Source organism: Thermobia domestica, chromosome 12 (genome assembly GCF_964235325.1).
Source record: "Thermobia domestica chromosome 12, izTheDome1.hap1.1, whole genome shotgun sequence".
Classification (NCBI taxonomy): domain Eukaryota; kingdom Metazoa; phylum Arthropoda; class Insecta; order Zygentoma; family Lepismatidae; genus Thermobia; species Thermobia domestica.
Window position 1 is genome coordinate 57160713 of NC_137465.1, and position 21191 is coordinate 57181903.

The following is a 21191-nucleotide window of genomic DNA, read 5'->3' on the forward strand; positions in this document are numbered from 1 at the left end:
AAAAAATATCTGTTTCACTACCATGTAATGGGCGGAGAAGGGTAATAGGTCAATTTTCTGGACCTCACCCTAAGGCCGTCATGAAATTTCCAAAAGTCTATGTTACATGTTACAATGTTAATAATAAAGGGTTTTTTTTTTTTTTTAAAAAAAATAGTTGAGCACGTGTGTCGTGCGAGTGATAAATATAGATATGTGTGGAACAAGTACTTAGGACGCTATCAATATAAGGTACATACAATTTATCGATCACCAATCTATGCTTCGTCGTGGGAGACCGGGTTCGATTCCCGAGGAACTCATGCGGTTCGGATCCCAAGTTAAGTTGTAGGTCCACATCTAATGTTGTCTCGCTGCTGAAATGGGCGTTACACTCAAAACTCAACTCAAACCAATCTTTACTTCGAGTGTTGGCAAAAATGTGTAGGAGGAAGACTTGCACCTTGAAGATAAAATAAACCATTTTCAATATTTATTGTAGAGTCATGGAGTGTTTCTATGGATGTCTTCATCCATTATAAAGCGACTTTTTGAACGCATCGTAGTAGTTTGAAACAAGTTTTAAAAACTATAGTAAATCTTTTGTAACGCAGTTAATTATTTCGAAGAAACGTTTGCACTATGCAAAACTACATTGTTCAAGGTCTATTTATAATGAATTTAGATTAAATTTGTCACAAAAATTTAGAATAATGAAGTTTTAAAATACAGACACCATAATATAAGAAAATATAATTTCAAACGCACAAAAGTTTTCGAAAAAAATGCACGTACGTATTTGCCTATCTGTTAAAATGCTACAATAGCAAATAAAAACGGCTGAGCTTTTTGCTTTCAAACTTTTGCTTTCAAACCTTTCATTTAAGGTTATTTCTGACTTCGCGTTTAAAAAAGAGAAACATTTTGAAGTATGTGTACTTTAAAAAAAATTATTTAAATAGATCTTTCTCAAAATATTTCTTTTTTTTAATTATTGTTCAAAGCCTTTGTATTTTAATAAGCCTTCTCCAAAATCAATGCAAATGAAGTGTGCTGCCATCTTTGGAGTTCTTTTAAAATATATGTTTGTGACCGTTTATATGTTTGTGGCCAATCCTTTCGACAATGAGATCTCGGAAACTACGGGCTCTAGATAGATGTTTTTCACTGATCGATTGCAAATTTTGTGTAGATTGTTCAGTTCTAATTGAATATTTGAAAAACATGGCCATTATTCTTTATTACATTTTTACGGCTACACTGGGTGTTGAAATTAAAAAAAAAAACTAAAGAATCATATCCTACGCATTATACATTCCAACACCACATAGTTATATATCGGGGTCGTATATGTCTCAGGCGTTTGTTTCATGGCCAAATAATAATGACAAAGGAGGGATAGCCATTTATCCAGTCTAAGATGACTATTTTTGTAGTGTTTTGCCCAATGAACATCATATATAACTGACATTATAATTAATTGTGTATGTAATATATTTGCTTATTACATACTGCATGCAAGAAGAAAGAAAACACTGGTCATACACGAATTGGGAACTCCAAACGGAAATAGGCTCAATTTTGCAAACGGTGTGAGCTATTGAAAAAAAAATCGAAAAAAAAATATCTCTATTAGCCGATTTTTATCAAGACTTCTTTCACTTGTATCTGTAGAGGAACATGTACAGATGTTGTGAGGAATGAGAAGGAAAAATGAAATTACATCTTTGAGTTTTACGTCCCACGATTATGCCGGTTAGGCTAAAGCAGACTGTGATAATGAGTAACAAATGAAATGAAGTGGGAGGAAACGGGAGAACCCCGAGGAAACCCACACACACGGTGCTTGTCCACCACAAAGTTCACTTGGCGGGAGCTGGGATCGAACTCGGGACCCCAAGCACCAGAGGTGAACGCTCTACTACTGAGCCACCGCGGCCCAGGAATGAGAAGGGGATTTATGCTCATATGCGAATGATGCGCTGTGCAGAGAGCGCAGGTTAATCTAGTCTATATATTAAAATTCTAGATTTATATGTTCGTCTCCAAATAAAAGTTTGTGTGTTTGTTCTCAATCTTTCGACAATGAGATCTCGAAAACCACAAGTGCTAGAAACGTGCCGTTTTCGCTGGTCGGTTCCAAATTGTGTGTAGATTGTCCAGCTCTAATTCTTTATTGTATTTTAGGGGTACACTGGAGGTGCTGAAATTTTAAAAATAAAGCATCATATCTTATGCGTTATACTTTCCAACACAAGATAGATGTATAGAGGGATTGCATATCTCTCAGGCGCTTGTTTCATGGAATGAAAAACGAAGGATAACCATTTCTCCAGTCTACGATGAATCTTTATTTTTTTGGAGTGTTTTGCCGAATGAACATTATGTATCACTGACATTATAATTAATTGTGTATGTAATGTATTTTGCTTTGCGTACTACATGCAAGAAGAAAGGAAACACTGATCACACATGAATTGGGATCTGCAACCGGAAGTAAGCTCAATCTTGCAAACTGTGTGATATTGAAAAAAAAATATCGAAAAAAATCTCCCCTTTAGAGTATCTTTTGCCGATTTTTATCTAGACTTCTTTCACTTGTATCTGTAAAGGGACATGTACAGATGATGTGAGGAATGACAAGGAGATTAATGCTCATATGTGAATGATGCGCTGTGTGGAGAGCGCAGGTTTAGCTAGTACATTAATTAAAAAACTAAATCCTTCAGTTTTAAATCCCATAGCTATGTTATATAGGCCAAAAGAGACGGGTGATTAATGAAAGTGAATGATCCTGAAAGAGACTGACGGAATGAAAATGTGGGAAAAACGGGAGAACCCGAGAAAACTCACGAAAACTACGTTATCCACCACAAATGTCAGATGGCCTGCAATCAACCCAGGTATTTCTTGCAGCAGAGGTGAGCTCTGTTTTACAGAGCTAACGTGCCTCTTTTCTTCAATTGTAGTTAGTACGTATAGTCATATCACAAAACAATGCTAGACTCGACTTTCTATCGATTTCGATAGCCAGTTACAGTTGAACAAGAAAATAGTGCCAAGGATCTATTATTACTCCACTAACCAAATGCAGAGGGCAAACTTTAAATATCTATTAGACTGGAATTTATAGCACAGAATAAATAGGTGGAAATCTACGCTATATAGTATTTTCTGCTTGTCTTGTAATTTATTTCATACAGTAAAAAAAAGTGCAACGCTAGTCTCTTAGGACTGTTAGCATGTAGAGTGTATCGCTCAAAATCCCTTATTCTTGCTATCAACTGAACAATAACATTTACATTACCAACTGCATTTAGGCCTTCCAATTCTGATTATCCATTTGCTTACCTGCAAAATAAAAAAGGAAAGTATTTCAATAAGTACAATATTACATATTTTTAATAATAATAATAGCAATAATAATTGGAGAAACTAAACGGCTGCCAACGATAAACAAACCTAAGTAAACATCGGGATTATGTCGAAGGTTATACTGAGTTACGCTTACATTTTAGATGAATTAAATGCGAGTTTTATTCAAATTGATGCCATAGGAAGATTGTAAATTGTCAAAATATTTGGTTCCGTGGCCATTCCCCGTCAGTGAATTTCGTTTTAAGAAGAATGTAGTTGTGAACTTTCCCCCTAAAACCCTGACCTTGTTCAAGAGTACAAAATCAATCACGGGAGAATGGAACATAATATAGCCTACGTTCTATTACAAATTATTAATCGTTACTATTCGTAGGTACAGTCCGCAGCAAAAAAACCCGCAACATGAGCATGTAAGTTTGTGAAACTACGCATAACAGTTCAGGGAATCAACATAACGTCTAAGTGGCACGAATCACGCCAGGAGCAACTTCGGCGTCCTCCCCTGCAGACTTATTTTGGAGAAAAAGACTTCATCGTTTCACAATAAACTTACATGCTCATGTTGCAGGTTTTTTGCTGCGGACTATACCAGAGTTATAGTTCCTATTCAAGTAACACTTATAAGGTAGATAAATAGTGGCAAGACTATTCTCACATCAGAGGAGTTGTGTGTCAGCACTACAAGAGTTCAGTCGCTGATAAGGTAATGCGTGGGAAGGCGTAACGAAATGTGTGCAATTCAGTAAAACGAAGCAGTGCCCGTAGAGTAGGAAAGTGGAAGCACCATAACAGTATGTTTCGGAAAGACCATGAACGTGCGTGAATCAAAACTGAATTATCACGTGGGCTAACTGCACAACAATGCTTTTAGAGACTTTGTGAGAATCTTCTTGCCAAAATGAAGGAATCACTTCGCGGGAAGCACTATGACACAAGAGAAGCCATCATTTGTACCATATGGCAATCCTTGCGGGACATCGACAAAGATTGACGTGCTGTCGGTGTACGACGCCTTCCACATGTGTGACAGAAGGTGACAAAAATGGAAGGCATTTACATTGAAGAAGCGTAACAGGTTTCTATCTGTGCATACAGCTGATACGAATTATAACAATATTGCCATTACTTTTTATTCAACCTTTGTATAAATAAGTAAATTGTGAACAGTTGCATTGCATTCTCCCACTGGAGAAAGTAACTAACTCTCCTGTGGTAGAACTATGAATAGTTTCCTCTTTTAGTACTACAGCCTTTCGATTTCAAGTATGCCCCTGCTGCGCAGCTGATGATGTGTTTTCCCGTACCTCCCTCGAAAGAGGAGGGACAAGTTGCTGCGGCCAAGATCTTTCAATTGTTGGATGCGAACAGAGTTGCCACAATGAATTGTGTCACGGATTTCGCTGTGCATTATCTTGTTAGCAATTCTAAGAAGCCTACAGTCTTCACTGGTCAAGACCAAACGACTGAATGACAAATTGGCAACACAGCCAAGGTCATTTAGTTGCTTTTCCAAAGTAAAGAGAGGGTATCCTCCGCAAGAGGTTGGCGGAGGTGGGGCCGAAGCATGTTTCACATATTTTCCGCAGGCACAGTTGAAATAGAAATGCTCTAACAACATCGTACCCAGCAGCTTTTAGAATATATTTTAGAGGACACACACCTCAAATGTCAACAATGTTAGTCTTTTATTGGCCAAAGCATGAATCAACAAATGCTTCTCTCTGATTGGTCGAATGGCTACCCAGGTTATTTAAAATATAGCCTTTAAATTTCCTTTTCTTTTTTTCTTTTTTTTTTTTTTAAATTTGGTTAGCTTCCCCAAAGTTAAATCCCTCTGGCTACTCACATTTGAAAGGTAATAATCCTCTTTCTTTGCTAGTAATGTATTGACTGAGGTTATCCAAATTCGAACAGCTTGCTAGAGTGAGAAATTTAACACAAAATCACTCACTCCGGTCACTGTTCTTCATGGGTATGAGCAAATGTAGGCAATTTGTGTCAGATCTGCCTTGGAAAAAACACAAATGTCATATGAATTGAAAGGGTATATCAGGTTGCAATGATGTGAACAGACTTGGGGGGGAAATGGCTAAAAATTCAGCTCAAATGTAGGAGAAACTATATAGATTATATATATCCCAAACTCTAATTGTCTGTCAAAAAAGCACGAAACAGTAATGTCAATGGAAAAATCAAAGAAAAACAATTCCTCCACGCATCTCAAAAACCAAAAGAGGGAGATGGCTGAAATTCAGTTCAAATGTAAAAGAGACTATGCATATTCTATATTCGAAACGCGAATTACTCTAAAATGAATGAAACATACTAAAACCTCACAAACATGAACAATAAAGTCAATGGAAAATCAATGAGAAAAAGATTAAATCGTCCACATCTCAAAAACTATAATGAGATGACTAATTGAAAGCTTATTGCAGACATAATGAAGAGCTTAAAAACTATGTATAGCACGTGAAGTAAATATGGACAGAACAATGTTAAAAGTCAAGTTGTTTGAGTAAAATCAATAATAATAAAGTACATACATCTTACCCAGATACCCCACGCGGAGGTTATGCGCTTGAAATATTTCACATCTGGATTTGGAATCTCCAAACTAGATTTAGGAAGCAACGTGATTTTTGACCTGATCATGTGACACAGTATGGCTCTTATGACAAACCGGATACGCCCTTACACAAAATACCAATATATTCACCTATTACACAGGGTGTTTCAAAACAACACCGACAACGTTTGGGACATGATTCCTGACATCAAGATAAGACGAAAAGTATAGACCAACCTGGGTGCACAAATGCTTCCTTTCGGAGTTATAAGCTGCCGAAAAATGAAAAAAATAACCCATAGATCCATAGCTTCAAAAACTATGGGGCCTACTACAATCAGGTCAAAACTTCACTTACGAACTAATATGTGCTCTATCCAAAAATACACGTTTCAGAATCCTAAGGTACTCACGGAAGAATTTTTATGAAGGCAGTTTGGCTACGGGAATATAATCTGAAGTACTCGCCAACTACCTCTATAAAAATTGTTGCGGATGTACCTCATTATTCTGACACATTGATATTTTGATAGGTCACATACTAATTTCTAAACAAAATCTTGAGCCGATTAAGCTAGGTCTCATAGTATTGGAGCTATAGAACTTAAAAGTTCATTTTTTCATGTTTTCGGCAGCCTATAACTCCAAAAGGAAGCATTTGTACACCCAGGTTGGTCTATACTTTTTGTCTTATCTTGGTGTCAGGAATCACCTCCCAAACGTTGTCGGTGTTGTTGTGAAACACCCTCTATATAAAAAATATAACTGAAATGAAACTCAATAAATTAATAACTCTCTTTCCCACCTGTTGATATTCTCTGAATTACTAATATCACTCCTATTCATAAGTCTGGTAAGAATATAAATAATGTGTCCTCCTATCGACCTATTTCTTTATTATCACCTCTCTCACTCGTTTGTGAAAAGATAATCACAAACAGGATCTCTCAATTTGTTGCTCCATGTATAAACTCCTCACAACACGGCTTTTTGACAGGGAAATCTTCTGTTACTAACTTATCTGTTCTTCTGTCCGATGCTGTGGACAGCATCTCAGAAAATTCTCAACTCGACATTTTGTATTTCGACCTGGCTAAGGCTTTCGATTCCCTTCCACACCATCTTATATACAAACTCAATTCTAGATTCAATTTACATGGCAAATTGCTTAGTCTTCTGGAAACCTATCTCAGTAATAGGACACAACGAGTTTCAGTTTCAGGTTACTTTTCTGATTTTATTCCCGTAACTTCTTGGGTTCCTCAAGGCAGTGTTCTGGGTCTTCTACTATTCCTATTATACATGGACGATCTGCTTTCTTTGTTGACAAACAGCTCTACTAATATTATTCTATTCGCTGATGACTGCAAACTTTACAGACAAGTTCAATCCGAGTACGATGCGCTTGCTCTTCAACATGATGCTTCAATTCTTCGTCTTCGCTTAAACATCGAAAAATGTGCTTCTCTTACTATTTCTCTGAAAAAAGGAACCTATAAAACACATTTATAAAATTGGTCATAAGAACATAAATCCTGTCTCCTCTTTCAGAGATCTTGGAGTTATCATTGACAGTAAGCTTACTTTTGCGGATCATATAAGCACAGTATCTTGTACTGCTATGAGAAAACTGGGACTCCTACATCACCTCCGAACACTTCCAAACAATGACGCTTTAAAATCTCTTAACGTCAAACCTCCCCTAGTGAGAAACAAAATTTCTGACCTAATATTTTTGAAAAAAAAAAAAAAAAATGTAAATGGCCACATATCATGTGAACAGTTGTTAAGTCAGATCAATTTTCGCGTACCCGCTAGAATAACACGGTCTAGTGATCTCTTTTACACTCGAGCGGCGAGAATTAATATTGTCCAAAGGTCCCTTCTAAACCGGATTGTCAGTACCTATAATCAGTTACCAGAAACTGTAGACGTTTTTTCAAGTGAATATACTTTCAGATCATCTACAAATAAACTATTTTTGTAATGTCGCTGTTGTGTTGTACCATCTTGACCTCAAATTGTTATTAAATTGTTGTTATCAAATTGTTAAAATGTTTCAGTGTAAAATGGCCTAGTGCTGTATCTGGAATCTGTTATAACTAACTAACTAACTAAATAAATAAATAAATAAATAAATAAATAAATAAATAAATAAAACTATCAAAGAAATTTACATAACCACAGAGGAAACACTACCAGAAAGGGGGGGGATGGCACTTTCGTCCCCACTCCACACAAACCGAGTCTTTCCTTTAGTACACAGAACAACATATATTTGACAATATTCAGATATTTTTTTTGGGGGGGGGGAGATTGCGGATTGTGCTCCTCTTTACAATTAAGTTGCAAAACAGGTAAGGATGCCATATACCCAACAGTACGAAATTACAGACAGTGATAAAAGTAGTTATTTTCTTTCATCTCAAATATAATATCTAAACAACTAGTTCTTTATCTAATATAAATAAAATAAAGAGTTTATGCGTGAGTCTGTGTGCGGCCTGGGGACCAGACAAATGGGCCCAGAGTTACCAAATTTTGGTCACCAGGTCCCAGACCAAGACGAAGCGTTCTCTCTCTTTGTTTCAAAATTCGAATAGATGTCTCGGAAGGAAGGGGGGCGTTTACCGGGCCATGTAAAAGTAGTAGAAAATCACCGATATCAGTGTCGAATTCATCGTTTTTGTGATCGCTGAGATCAATGGTGAAACTCCGATCGCATTAACTTCCAAAGCGGCTGCGGACCGGGAGTAACCGAGAGGGGGGTAATACCGAGACATGCAAAAATAATCCAAAATGACCGATATTAGTGTCAAATTACAGTTTTCGAGGTCGCTGAGTTCAATGGTACATTTCCATTAGCAATGACTTTCCAATTCAGCTACCATTGTATGCAGGCCGGGGGTCACCTGCGAGAGCGGTTACCGAGACATGTAAAAATAATCCAAAATGATACAGCTCCCATCGGCTGGGGGCCAGAAGCGTATTTTTTTTTAATTCGAACTAGGGGGTATCAGAAGGCGTTTTACCAGGATATCTGAAAGTAGTAAAAAATGACCGATATTTTTTATTTCGTTGTTCAGTTTGTTTACATAGATATTTTATCTGACCCAGGCGAAGAATGGGTATTTCTGTTAGTCTAAAATATAATAGATACATTATTTTATTTTGATTGTGGGATATCGCTTTATTTCAGTTTAATATTAAGGAAAAGTACATTCAAAGAATTTCCCATCTTGTTTGGTTTTGTTGCTATTGTTCCCGATTCTTCGCCTTCAGACTGACTTTTGGGAGACAGCCACGAATAGAAAACAATTAAGGGCTAAAGTCAAGATGGAGAAACTCCACGACGGTAATAATAATAATAAAAAAAAACTGTCATATTGCTGTAGGCAAAGAATTACGCAGGAATTGAAAATGTGAGAAAGGAAGCATGTCATTTCATTTTTGAAAATTATTGATGTAGTTCTTCAAAATTTTATCAAATAAAGGTGAAATAATGAGTAATTGGCGAGTGAATGTATCTTCCGTTATTTCAGTCACTTCTTGCACAATAAAACTTGATGCAACCATAATATAGCTTCTGCCCCCTAACCGCCCCCTCACACAGTTTGTGCAATGTCAGTACGGAAGTATTTTTGGTCAATAAAATATCGTTCGTTTCAGCAATATTATACTTTGAAGGGCTCTTTCGAAGAGTACACTTTCTTTTTCTGCACATCTTAGTCAAATTTTATACATACTGCTATTGTGTCATCTCCACGTATTATGTTCTCTCCGTAACCTTCCACATACTAATGTTTTGTAATTTTATTACACTTTGTTTACAAATGAATTCTATGCCAGAAATAAGTGCTGTAGAACAGCGGTTCTCATCCTAATTCCTACCACGATCCCCATTTTATCACATTCTCTTGCCAGCGAACCCCTTATAATTTCTCGTTTGTAATAAGCTTGTGTGGTACTTAATACACCCATTACGGAAATCTCACGATATCTATTTCTATAATAGTAGAATCCGTTTCTTGTATATAGTGGATAGAGTAACTTTCATAAAAGCGAATGGATTACAACCAAATTTGGTCAATTCATTCATATTACAAATATCGAATCCAATCCATCATACTGTTTCAAAAATGGAGGCCGTCTGAAAATTGTAAGTCTCCATAACTCCCTTAATTTTGGATAATATTATTAAAAAATAAAGTGATCTCTAATTTTGGTTTTAAAAACTTGGACAGTTGTAAAAAAAGTTATTGGGTATTTTAAATGACTCGATAATGTGCGTCACAATGAATGAACCGGACATTGCCGCACTAGTGAAATTACACCATTAGCTTTCAATTTTAATTGTATTTCAATATGGAGGTTTTGTTGCATTTGTATTTTTTTTTCTGGTATTTCAATAGTCAGTTCTCATTAGTTTCATATCGTACCTCTTTCATTTAAATTGATTTTTAAACAACTCTGCACCTGTTGAAAATGTTTAGTAGACCCATTTTTTGTTGTTTTTAACATTATGTATAAAAATATTCAGATCAGAACAAAATCTAAGAAAGTATTTTAAAATATTTTCCGCTTTTAGATTCTAATTATATTTGTTTCTTCCGCTTATCTTCGCGACCCCAAAGTTGAGAAACCCTGCTGTAGAGTAATTTTTTTTAGCCTCTCTGGAGGAAGAAAGTTCTCTGCTTTCACTTACATTATCATTTTGTTAGTTATTTCATTATAATTTGTTTGCGCTTATCACTGTTACAATTACTTTTAAGATCATTACAGTTCATTACTAAGGGATAAACTTAAAAAAAAAAAAAGAAGTTCAGTAATAACATTGCTACAAGATCTTAAGATCTGTAAACAACGAATGCCTCATTTTTTCCCCTAAGTGATACACCTGTATACCATTAGCGTTAACGCAAACCAATTGTCTTTAATGTGTTTGGGTTACCGAAAGAATAGGGGAGGAAAACCAAACACACACACACACAGAGAGAGAGAGAGGGGGAGAGAGAGAGAGAGAGAGAGAAAGAAAGAAAGAAAGAAAGAAAGAACACACAAGGATATATTTAAACGCATACACCACAAGGGATAGAATCTCAGAATCCGACGAGGAAACATAACGTGACTTTTATAGACGACGCAAAACACCTTCCTTCAACTATGGACAAATGGTTGCCCATCTAGCAAACGTTGAAGAATCCACGAACTCTCATTTTTCAAGGCATACACCTCCTTGATCAGTCAGCTCCCTGGTTCTATCATTCTTTCTTCCAGCTTCCAGCTATTTTGGAATCTTTCTTTCAGAGAGCTAGAAGGATGTTTGATATCCTAGGCAAAGAAGGAGAATTGTGTGAAGAGCAGGCGAAACCAACGAAAATACATCTTTGGAGATACACACTCTTCTTCTGACACACACACTACTAACTTGGAACAGTCTTTTCTTCTTCTTCTTCTTCTTCTTCTTCTTCTTCTTCGCGTTGCACAGGCCGTCAACTTTGGAAGAGAAGTTTTCTAAGGGTGTTTCCAAAAGGACTTCTTTGTAAAGCACGGGAGAACTACAATACAATGTTGTCTGAGTTTGTTCTTCCTCGTTCTTACATATTCGTGTTTCTAAGCAGGAGGTGTGGGCTGTATTTCTGGATGAACTGAATTTGTAGAAAACTTGTAGATAACTTGCACAATGTTGAAAGGGAGATGTGTAACTACAAACAAACTTAAAACTAATTTTCCTATTTGTATACTATATGAATTGTACCCAGGTATATATTTCGTTAGAGTGCTCTGTAGTAATTCTAAAACTTAATGGTGTTGAGAACTCATCCGTATATATTTTTAGCCCATTGATTTCTATTGGGAACTATAATATTTTCTTTTTTACAATAATAATAATAATAATAATAATAATAATAATAATAATAATAATAATAATAATAATTGCGATTTTACCCATTTTTCCTTTAATTAAATGTTTGTAGCTATGTAATTATTTTAAAAACTAATAGCATTTATATACTTTTAAGATTATTACTTAAGATTATTGTTACACAAAGTTGAAGATTACACAAAGTTTATTTATATACTTAAACAAATTTGATTATTAAAATATGTAAAATTATACACAATGAAATTTACTTTTCACGAAGCAAGGGGAATTTACGAGGCATGTACGGAAAGTAAGTACCATTAAAAAAAATACTAGAACTGCTTTGTTCAAGCCAATTTACTTTTACACGAAAAAGCACAGCTTAAATAATTTTGCGACAGTTTCAATCGATGTTCAATAGGGATGCACGCGAGACGAAACGAGACGAGAAATGAAAGTCTCGTCTCGTCTCTCAAATGTGAAGTCTCTTCTCGCATGAAATTTTGAGTCATCTCGCGTCTCGCGCGAGACTTTCTCGCATGGTCTCGCATATATTCTGGGTCAAAATTTTGCAATGTGTCATTCTATGAATGATGATGTGATATTCTGTCCGAAGGCAGTGACCTACAAGTCCCTTGGCAAGGTGAATCCATGGTGGTTTGCCACTGCTTTCCATGGGATGAATGTTCGTAACTTGCAGAAACCGTACCTGAATCCGTTTCACTTTCAACTGGATCTCCATTTGGCTCTTTAAAATATCGTCGCCACTATCAACATTTACACGTTTTGATCGTTTCCTTGAAGGGTGATTTTCCATTATAAAGATGTTTTTATACCACCAAAAGCGCTTGTAGACAACAAAAGAACTCCTCACAACACAATACGACCCAATTCTTTCGGTTCGTTCGCGCTTGTAGCACTGTTGCATTATCGCATTTTATCAACTTTCGCTTTCAACTTATATAGTGTTGCCAGATCTAGAAAATAAAATTACTGACAGATATAAGGACATTCCTACGATATCCCACCAAACCTATAGGGCCATCCTACCAAACCAGTGTTTGAATTAAACTTCCGAACTAGAGGGGGATGTTTTTGCTAAATATATAGAAAGAAAATACTTATTCCATGTAAAAATATTATGTTATTTCTGCGAGCCGGGCCGGGGATAAACTTTGACGAGGGGACTTGCCCGCCATCCCCCAACATTAATCGCTAGTAGTAATGTGAAAAAGACAGAAACGACAGAAACATCACATTTCGCAGCAATAGGGAGTTTTATTTGCTTTTCAGACCAAAAACAGAAGTTCATGTATTCGTGCGTGCCCCGTGTGTTTGTGTCGCAAAATAAGATCCTAAATCGATGCTGTAATAAATTTCCAATTTACAAAGCTTTTCTTTTTTAATGATGTTTAGAAACTAAAGAAGGCTTTCATTCTGAAAATCAACCTTGAATAATAATAAATCTCATAACACTCACTGCCCCAATCACTTTTTAGAAAACTCAATAAATGTAAAATCGCTAAATATACAATTAAATGTAATTCATAAATGTTGCGAGACAGCGAGAAGTCTCGCGAGACTTAACCGAGTCTCGTCTAGCGTCTCGTCTCGCATAAAATTTTCACTCGTCTCGTCTCGTGTCGCAAATGCGAGACGAGACGAAACTTCTCGCGTGCATCCCTAATGTTCAAGTACTTGTCATAGCGCGTGACCAACTTGTCCAAACCTTCTTCAAAGAAACATCCCCCCAGTGAGAACAACCGTAACTACACAGCGTTTTTTTTTTCGTTGTACTCTTTTTCACAGCGCTTACCGACGAGCATTGTCATGGAGCTACACAACTCCTGTACTGAGCACCTTTCCTTTCGTTTTGGATTGCACGCCGAAGGTTTCTCAGACTCGCACAGTATCGTTCCGCATTGATGGTTTCACCCCTGGCTACGAAATCAACCAAAAAAAAAAAAGAAAAAACTCTTTCCTGTCCTAAACACTGTGGACAGGAGTTTTTGTACCGATATTGTCGTTGTTTTGAACTTTGTGGGAGATCCTTTGTGTTGCCATTTCATTGACTGTTGTTTCGATGCTGGGGTGACATGGCGAACTCGGACACTAGCAGGATGTTTCGTTGAGGAAGGTTTGAACATCGGTGGAAACTATGTCGAAAAATAATTTAAGATGTGTTCTTTCATTTCAAAGTAAATTTGACTTGAACAAAGTTTTTTTAGTAAATATATTTTTTGAGACCGTACTTACTTTCCGGACATGACTCGTAAATAAAACTGAAGAAGAAGTCAGTAAAATCAAACCGCTGAAATTCGCATCCATTTTTTAAGTAAACCGAAAAACTTCATACGAATCAATAGACTAAAAAAAATGCATACGGATTTAATGTCGTTAAATATACATATTGTTATATCCTACACGCACACCTTATTTGTAAACAAGACCATGTACTTTTTTACAACTACTACTGCGAGCAAGCGACAGTTACCATTATTATTATTATTATTATTATTATTATGAGAACATATGACCGAAGAGGAACACTAGCGCCGCCGCTGCCATGAAGAGGGTATAAAATACGCTGCAGGACCTCCATCGGCATCAGTTTCGGCTGGTCAAAACCCCTCCTTAGCTTGCCTGGAGCTCTAAGAGATCTAACCCGAATCTCGTAGGTTGCCTGGAGCTCTGGAGGATCCTTCCCTTAGTTGCCTAGGCCTAGGAACACCCACTTACCCAACAAGAATCTACATAGATAACATTGTATTGGTCTTCGTACCTCTATTATAGTGAATTATATTTGTGTGTAACAAAACTTTTAGCATAAAAAGGTTGTGGGAGAAAGTCCAAATTCCAATGTACTGTTTACTCCACCTACTGCCTTAACAACGTAATTTTACAATATACAATACAAGGTAAAATAATATACTGTTTACTCTACCTACTGCCTTAACAAGGTAATTTTACAATATACAATACAGGGTAAAATATCATACTGTTTACTCTACCTACTGCCTTAACAAGGTAATTTTACAATATACAATACAAGGTAAAATATCATACTGTTTACTCTACCTACTGCCTTAAGAAGGTAACTTTACAATATACAATACAAGGTAAAATATCATTGTTTACTCTACCTACTGCCTTAACAAGGTAATTTTACAATATACAATACAAGGTGAAATATCATATCGTTTACTCTACCTACTGCCTTAACAAGGTAATTTTACAATATACAATACAAGGTAAAATATCATGACAAAGACAGCATATATTAAGATACTTGCTAATTTTCCGGTTTTTAAATATTAAAATCTTGCTAACTTTTGAATCTTTCGATTTGTTTATTTTAGAATCTCCTTCGCGTTCTCTCTATCTCAAAACAAAAGTAAAGCTCTATCGTGATTAAATGTTTGTAGTTTGGCTTTCCTTTGTAGTACACACTCATTCTATTTCCAATAGAGTATATTAGGAGTAGCTTTTGCGTTACATAAGATCTCCGTTTTAAAAAGACGGATTAAACTCAAATTATGTTCTGCAAGGTCAATTCTTCAGAAAGAATGCATCAGTATGTATCTCATCAGTTTAATAGTGTCTTTAGTTTCATGGTCTTTGAGATTGAAAAGTACAAAGTATTCTACGAGGGCCGATCAAGAAAGACTGAGACATTATTATACCGCAGTTTCTTTTGTTGCCGAATGCTGGCACGTTTGATAGTTGAAAGAGTTGTGTTTCGTGTAGACTCTTACTAGGTGACAGCATTGTCGTATCGGTAGGTTGGGAGTAATCCGCTGTATTTTAGACACTGCTTCGATTTCGCTTCACAACGTGCTATGTATGTATATGCATACAATGGAGGTTACACGAGAACAGTGTGGAGCAATAAAGTTCTGATTTCGCTTGAACCATACAGCGTCTGAAACATATGAAAAGCTCAAGCAAGCTTCCGGTGAAAGCTACCTCGAGCAACATTGTTTCGGTGGTTCAAAGAATTCAAAGAAGGACGAGTTTCATGCGTTAAGCAAGGTGGACCTGGTGTTTCAGCCTGTGCTGTGACAGAAAGAAACATCAATACTGCTGCTGTTATTGTCCGTGAGGGTCGAAGAATAACATTACGTAAACTAAGTGGTGTTGGAAATTTTTCAATAATGTACGATCACCTCCATATGTCTCGTGTTTATGAACGTCGGGTACGACGTGTGTTAACTCCGAAACGAGTATGTATTTGTTATTTGTCTTCCCGTTGAGTTAAGAAAGCTACAGAAATTGCGTTTTAATTGCAATTAAAAGCAATTAATATTGCAATTGCGTATTTCTTTAAATGTCGTAGGATACAGATATGCCTGTAGTAATAACTGTATTTGTCTTTCATTATCTAACCGTAAGAGTAATAACACATTTAATTGCAAACATAAGTTGTTCATTAATCCCCAGTTTCAATATAACTTCTACAAAACAAGCCTCATTATTCATTACTATGATTGTTGTTATCCCTTCTATTTATTTGTTATTAAATAATCTGATCACACAATATTCCCGACAGAATTGTAAGATGTCCATGAGCAACCAATCAAATCTCTTCTTACACTTTCGTTATTTATGAGTACCTACTTGCGTTGCTCTTGTCAATTTACTTAAAATATGAAATACGATATATGGTATTTTAACTCAAAAAGATAGTATCCTATTCGTTATATACAACCTTTCGTCAAACAAAGTGTTAAAAACAACCAGGAAAACTAACACTGATATACAAATATTCAGACCATACCTTGCCCCCCCCCACCACATTTAACGTCCAATCGCCGCCACTGTATTTATGCACATATTTAAAGAAACTCCATACATGGATACACGTATCCGTAAACTATGAATGTATTCAGGGAAATATCAGATAAAATTTGTGTGTGTGTAAGAGTACGTGTTTCACAATATAAATTACTTAAGTGTAATAAGTAGAAAGATTTTATAATGATATTATTCTGTTGAATGGAACCATGACCTTAAATTCTTCAATGATATCTTCAAAATTTACGTTCATAAAAATAGACTTCTCAATAGAATGCAGAAAAGAATTCAAACCTGAATAAATTGTCGTAGGAGAAATGAAGACCGAAGTTAATGAAGATGCAGCTATATCCACTGCACTCACTGTGCAGCCATCCATGTTCCGATACGTAAATCGTAATAATAATAAGTGTAAAGGAATTTCAATAAAAGTACAAAAAGCATCAAATAGTGTTACAAAAAGTATCATACATTGGCTTAAGAATATACAGCTTCACTAGGTGGATTCTGAGACACCTACAAATTGTAAAGTCTAGAAAAGAATTAACAATTTTATTACCAATGAACTAGTGGGGAATTCACCCTTCAGACAGTAGAAAAGACTAGTAATATTATTTGTCTTTACAAAAGATAAGTTCTCCCCTAGTCGAGATCCCAATACAAAGGACACTTGCTTCCATGTGTTTTAGTCAGATGAAACACTGTATTCAAAGAGAGAAATAACTATGTTAGTTCCAGGTGGTTCCAGAATGAAGTTACTATTTTTAGAAAATGCCAGTGGGAGGAAGAGCGGACACAAAAATAAAACTTAAAAGGAATAGACTTCGTGTATTTTGTTTTTCCTTCTTTATCCGTTGTTTTTGTTTTTTAAATATAAATATTGTTCTTCCCAGAATGTCACAACATCGCAAAAAAGCAGCAGCAAAAGGGAAGACATCTGGTATGTTAAAACAAAGTTTATCTTCACTCCAGAGATCGAAATAAATAACCTACGGACGAATAACGATTCGATATATCTCTGGAAAAGTCTAAAAATAGTCTTAAAACATTTTACTCTATTTTAGTTTGAAAATTGTCAATTAATTTGGAAGAGGAAAAACAGGTAGCGGGTTCGAACTCCTTGTAATTTCTAAGAGTTAGGGTTAGTTAGCTGTAACCAAAACGAGAAATCTCCACCAAACCTCTCTCAGTCTTATGACAGTTGTATAACTAATATTACTCAGTAATATTATAACGAGTGTCTATGATAAATTCCCTCCGATGGCACTAAATTACAATTCTATGTTCACACATGGAAAAATTTTATGATTTATGTCTCTAAAATTTGCCTATACGGGACACGAATCGAAGCATCTCGAAAAAAAGGTATCGTGAAATGATTTCTCGTCTCGGAAAGTTGGTCTGTTTTTATTGGGAGACATCTGTCTCGTCTCGTTTCGTGGGTAATGCCACTTTGTAGCCTAAAGGAGACGAATGATTAATGAATGTGAAATATTATGAGCGAACTGAACAAAGAGTGAGAAGAAACGGCAGAACCTCGAGTAAACCGGGGATGCTGCACAGGACCGACATGGCATACGACCGACAATTCAGCTCAGAAATCTGTTTTGGTCCTGTGCCGTGTCGGTTCTACGTCGTTTCGGTCGTATGCCGTGTCTATCCTACGCCGTGTCGGTCCTGTGCATGTAACCCGAGTAAACCAACGGAGACGAAATTCTCTGACTACAATTCGCATGGCCTTCGATCGAACCAGAAATCTCTTGCATGAGAGATGAGCGCCCTAACATCACTTACGCGTCTTCTAACACTATCAGTTGAAAACAAAAAATACCCGATTTAGTTAACGAGGAATAAATCACTTAAAAATATACCTGAATTTTACAGCTATTTACCGTTAGTGTTTTCCAAATTTACGTTTCTTGTTGAATTGGAGGGTAGGAAGCAATGTTCCAACATCTACTACATGCCTTAGTTTGCTTTCTCCTTGATCCATCCAAGATTTTATTTTTAAAATTTCGTTCTTACGCAAAGCATAGATAATAACAAGTGAGTTTCGTTTTACAGTGAACAAGGGAATTACGGTAGACTTCCAAACTATGTGAATATAGTACTCAAATTTGAAGTAGTACTCTATAAGTACTGCTTGCAATAGATTAATAAAATCAAAGAAAGAACCTGTTCCACGAAAGCTGAATCCATACTAAAAAAAATATTACACCCTATCTCTTACATTTTTGTTCTATGACAATAAACGTTGAAACTGAAAAATCGTTAATTTAACCCACTTCCAGTTTGAATAGAAGGTTAAGAGAGTAGTAGATAGAATCTATTCCTGGGAAACTGAATCGACTGGAAAACACCGCTTCTCAATATCTCTTAGAGTTTATGCTCTACTGGAATCAGTATTGAAACTGATAGTAGCAAATATGAACCACTTCCGGTTTTGGTGGAGTGTTGCGGGTTGTGATTTATAAGCTTTCTTGCGACCCTAAACAAACTGCAGAAAACCGTTTGTGGCTACCTACCACAATATTTGTTCTACGGCGATAAGTGTTGAAACCGGAAATGTCTAATTTGAACAACTTTCGGTTTCAACAGAAGATTAACGGAGAAGATTAAACTTATTCTTGGAAAAATGAATCGATTACAAAAAAGATATCTCTTACCGTTTTTGCTCTATGGAAATCAGTATTTAAACCGGAAGTAATAACGAATTTAACCCTTTGACTACCACCTTTTTAATGTGAACATTCTTTTATATGTAAGACTCCTTTAATGTGGGATATTCCTGACATCTGTACACAGTTTTGGAAACTAAAGACAGTATCCTAGTCACATCTGACCCGATGGGAGAACGACGTGCATTTTTTTTTTTTTTGAATTTTCTAAAAACAAATTTCGAACGATGTTTGAATTATCCGCATTGGGCACATGTGTCCCGTTAGTAGTGAAAGGGTTAAACCAGTTCCAGTGTTAGTCGAGTGTTGCAGATACTGTAGTTCTGGTATGTTGCCTTGGACGCTGAATCATTCGAAAATATATGTTACCATTTTCGTTGTTTGGCGATAAAAGTTGAGAGAGGAAATGGCTAATTTCAACCGCTTTCGGTTTGAATAGAGAATTAACGAAGCAGATGAAACCTATTCAGGGGACGCTGAATTCATTGCAAAGAACCACTTCTCGATATTTCTTACCAATTTTGCTCTCTGATACCTGTTGACAGACGTACGTACGTACGGACAAAGCCGTAAGATTTAGGATACTTACGCAGAGTATAGTTTGGAAGTCTAATAATCAAGTGACGATGTTTCATCGAACTGAAATGAAAGGTATTTGAACAACAGAATATAAACAACGCACTAAGATTTGAAGTTCCAAAACATCCGTTCTGCCTGATTTCTCTGGGTTTTCAACAGATTAAATTGGAAGAAAATCAGCTAAAGTTTTGTATATTTAAGGCGCAACTGTACCCAAGGGGAAATGTTGAGAGTCAGACCAAGAAATATATTTAAATTTTCACTCTATAAAATGACATTTGAAAACTCTCCAACTCCCCCCCCCCCCCGTACCAAGATTTTTAGCGATACTACACTCATCTACAAGTGGTGATCCAAAAAGCAATGGTAACAAGTATAGTATATAGTACAACAGTTATGGTTTAAAATTAAATTTATCTATATATATAAAAGAGAACGTACAAATCCTTTGTTAGCTCATCACGCTAATACGGCTGAACCAATTTCTTTCATTTTTGGGGGGTTATTAAGATTTGGACCCTAGATGGTTTTTATCATATCACTTTAATTTTCAATTACCAGTGTCTTGAGATAATTGACCATTCAAGTGTCCATAACGTACAAATCCTTTGTTAGCTCATCATAGCTAAATCTAACCGTATTTATATGCAACCCACATGACCGTGTCACTCGGCGGGTTAACATAAATGACAGGCGATATAATGTTAACATTTACTCCAATCTTCTATGGTTTTTATCATATCACTTGAAAGCGAAAAAGTAAAAATTATCTAAGTAACAAAGTTTATTGCGTTCCGGGGTGACCCCAGCGAAGCGGGGTGAACGCTGCTAGTTTTTCTATAAAATCTCCTAACAAGTCGAAAATTTATACCATCTTTTCACCAAACTTTAAGTACCCTTAGAAAAAGATAAGCTAACTCTTTCAAAATCCTTTCACAACGCCCATGACCTCGAAATCATCTTCAAATTTCTTGTCCCTGAATTTTTCGGGGAAAGAGGTAAATGTCGTTTGGGGCTAGATCTGGAGAATAGAGCGTGTGTTCGAGCAACTCAAAGCCTCGGCAAAGGTTTTTCAAGCAAAAGTACTTGATGACAGCTCTCACTTAGTTTTTTCTCCATTTTCGTATTATTACCTTGTCAGCTTGTATTCAAATGAATGTATCTCCCAGAAATAATGACAGAACTATTGAGAGTGTGAAGAAGTGAAATTATTTTATTTAGATTTTTGTGTATATAATAAATGTCCGATCATCATTTATTTTGGATTACCCCTTGTACAGCTATCATAACATCAGATTAAGATGATGTCAGTGAGGATGGCGAAACTCTGAACCAGCCACAACTCAAT

At 36.1% G+C, this 21191-nt stretch overlaps 1 long non-coding RNA gene across 1 annotated transcript in view; it reads right to left on the reverse strand.

Moving 5' to 3' along the window:
- Positions 1-2197: 2197 nt before the first annotated feature.
- Positions 2198-21191, reverse strand: part of LOC145666464 (uncharacterized) — a 572853-nt gene continuing 553859 nt past the window's right edge. Inside the window, exon 2 of the long non-coding RNA XR_014127753.1 lies at positions 2198-3330. This is a non-coding gene — a long non-coding RNA (uncharacterized LOC145666464). The remainder of the gene's footprint in view (positions 3331-21191) is intronic.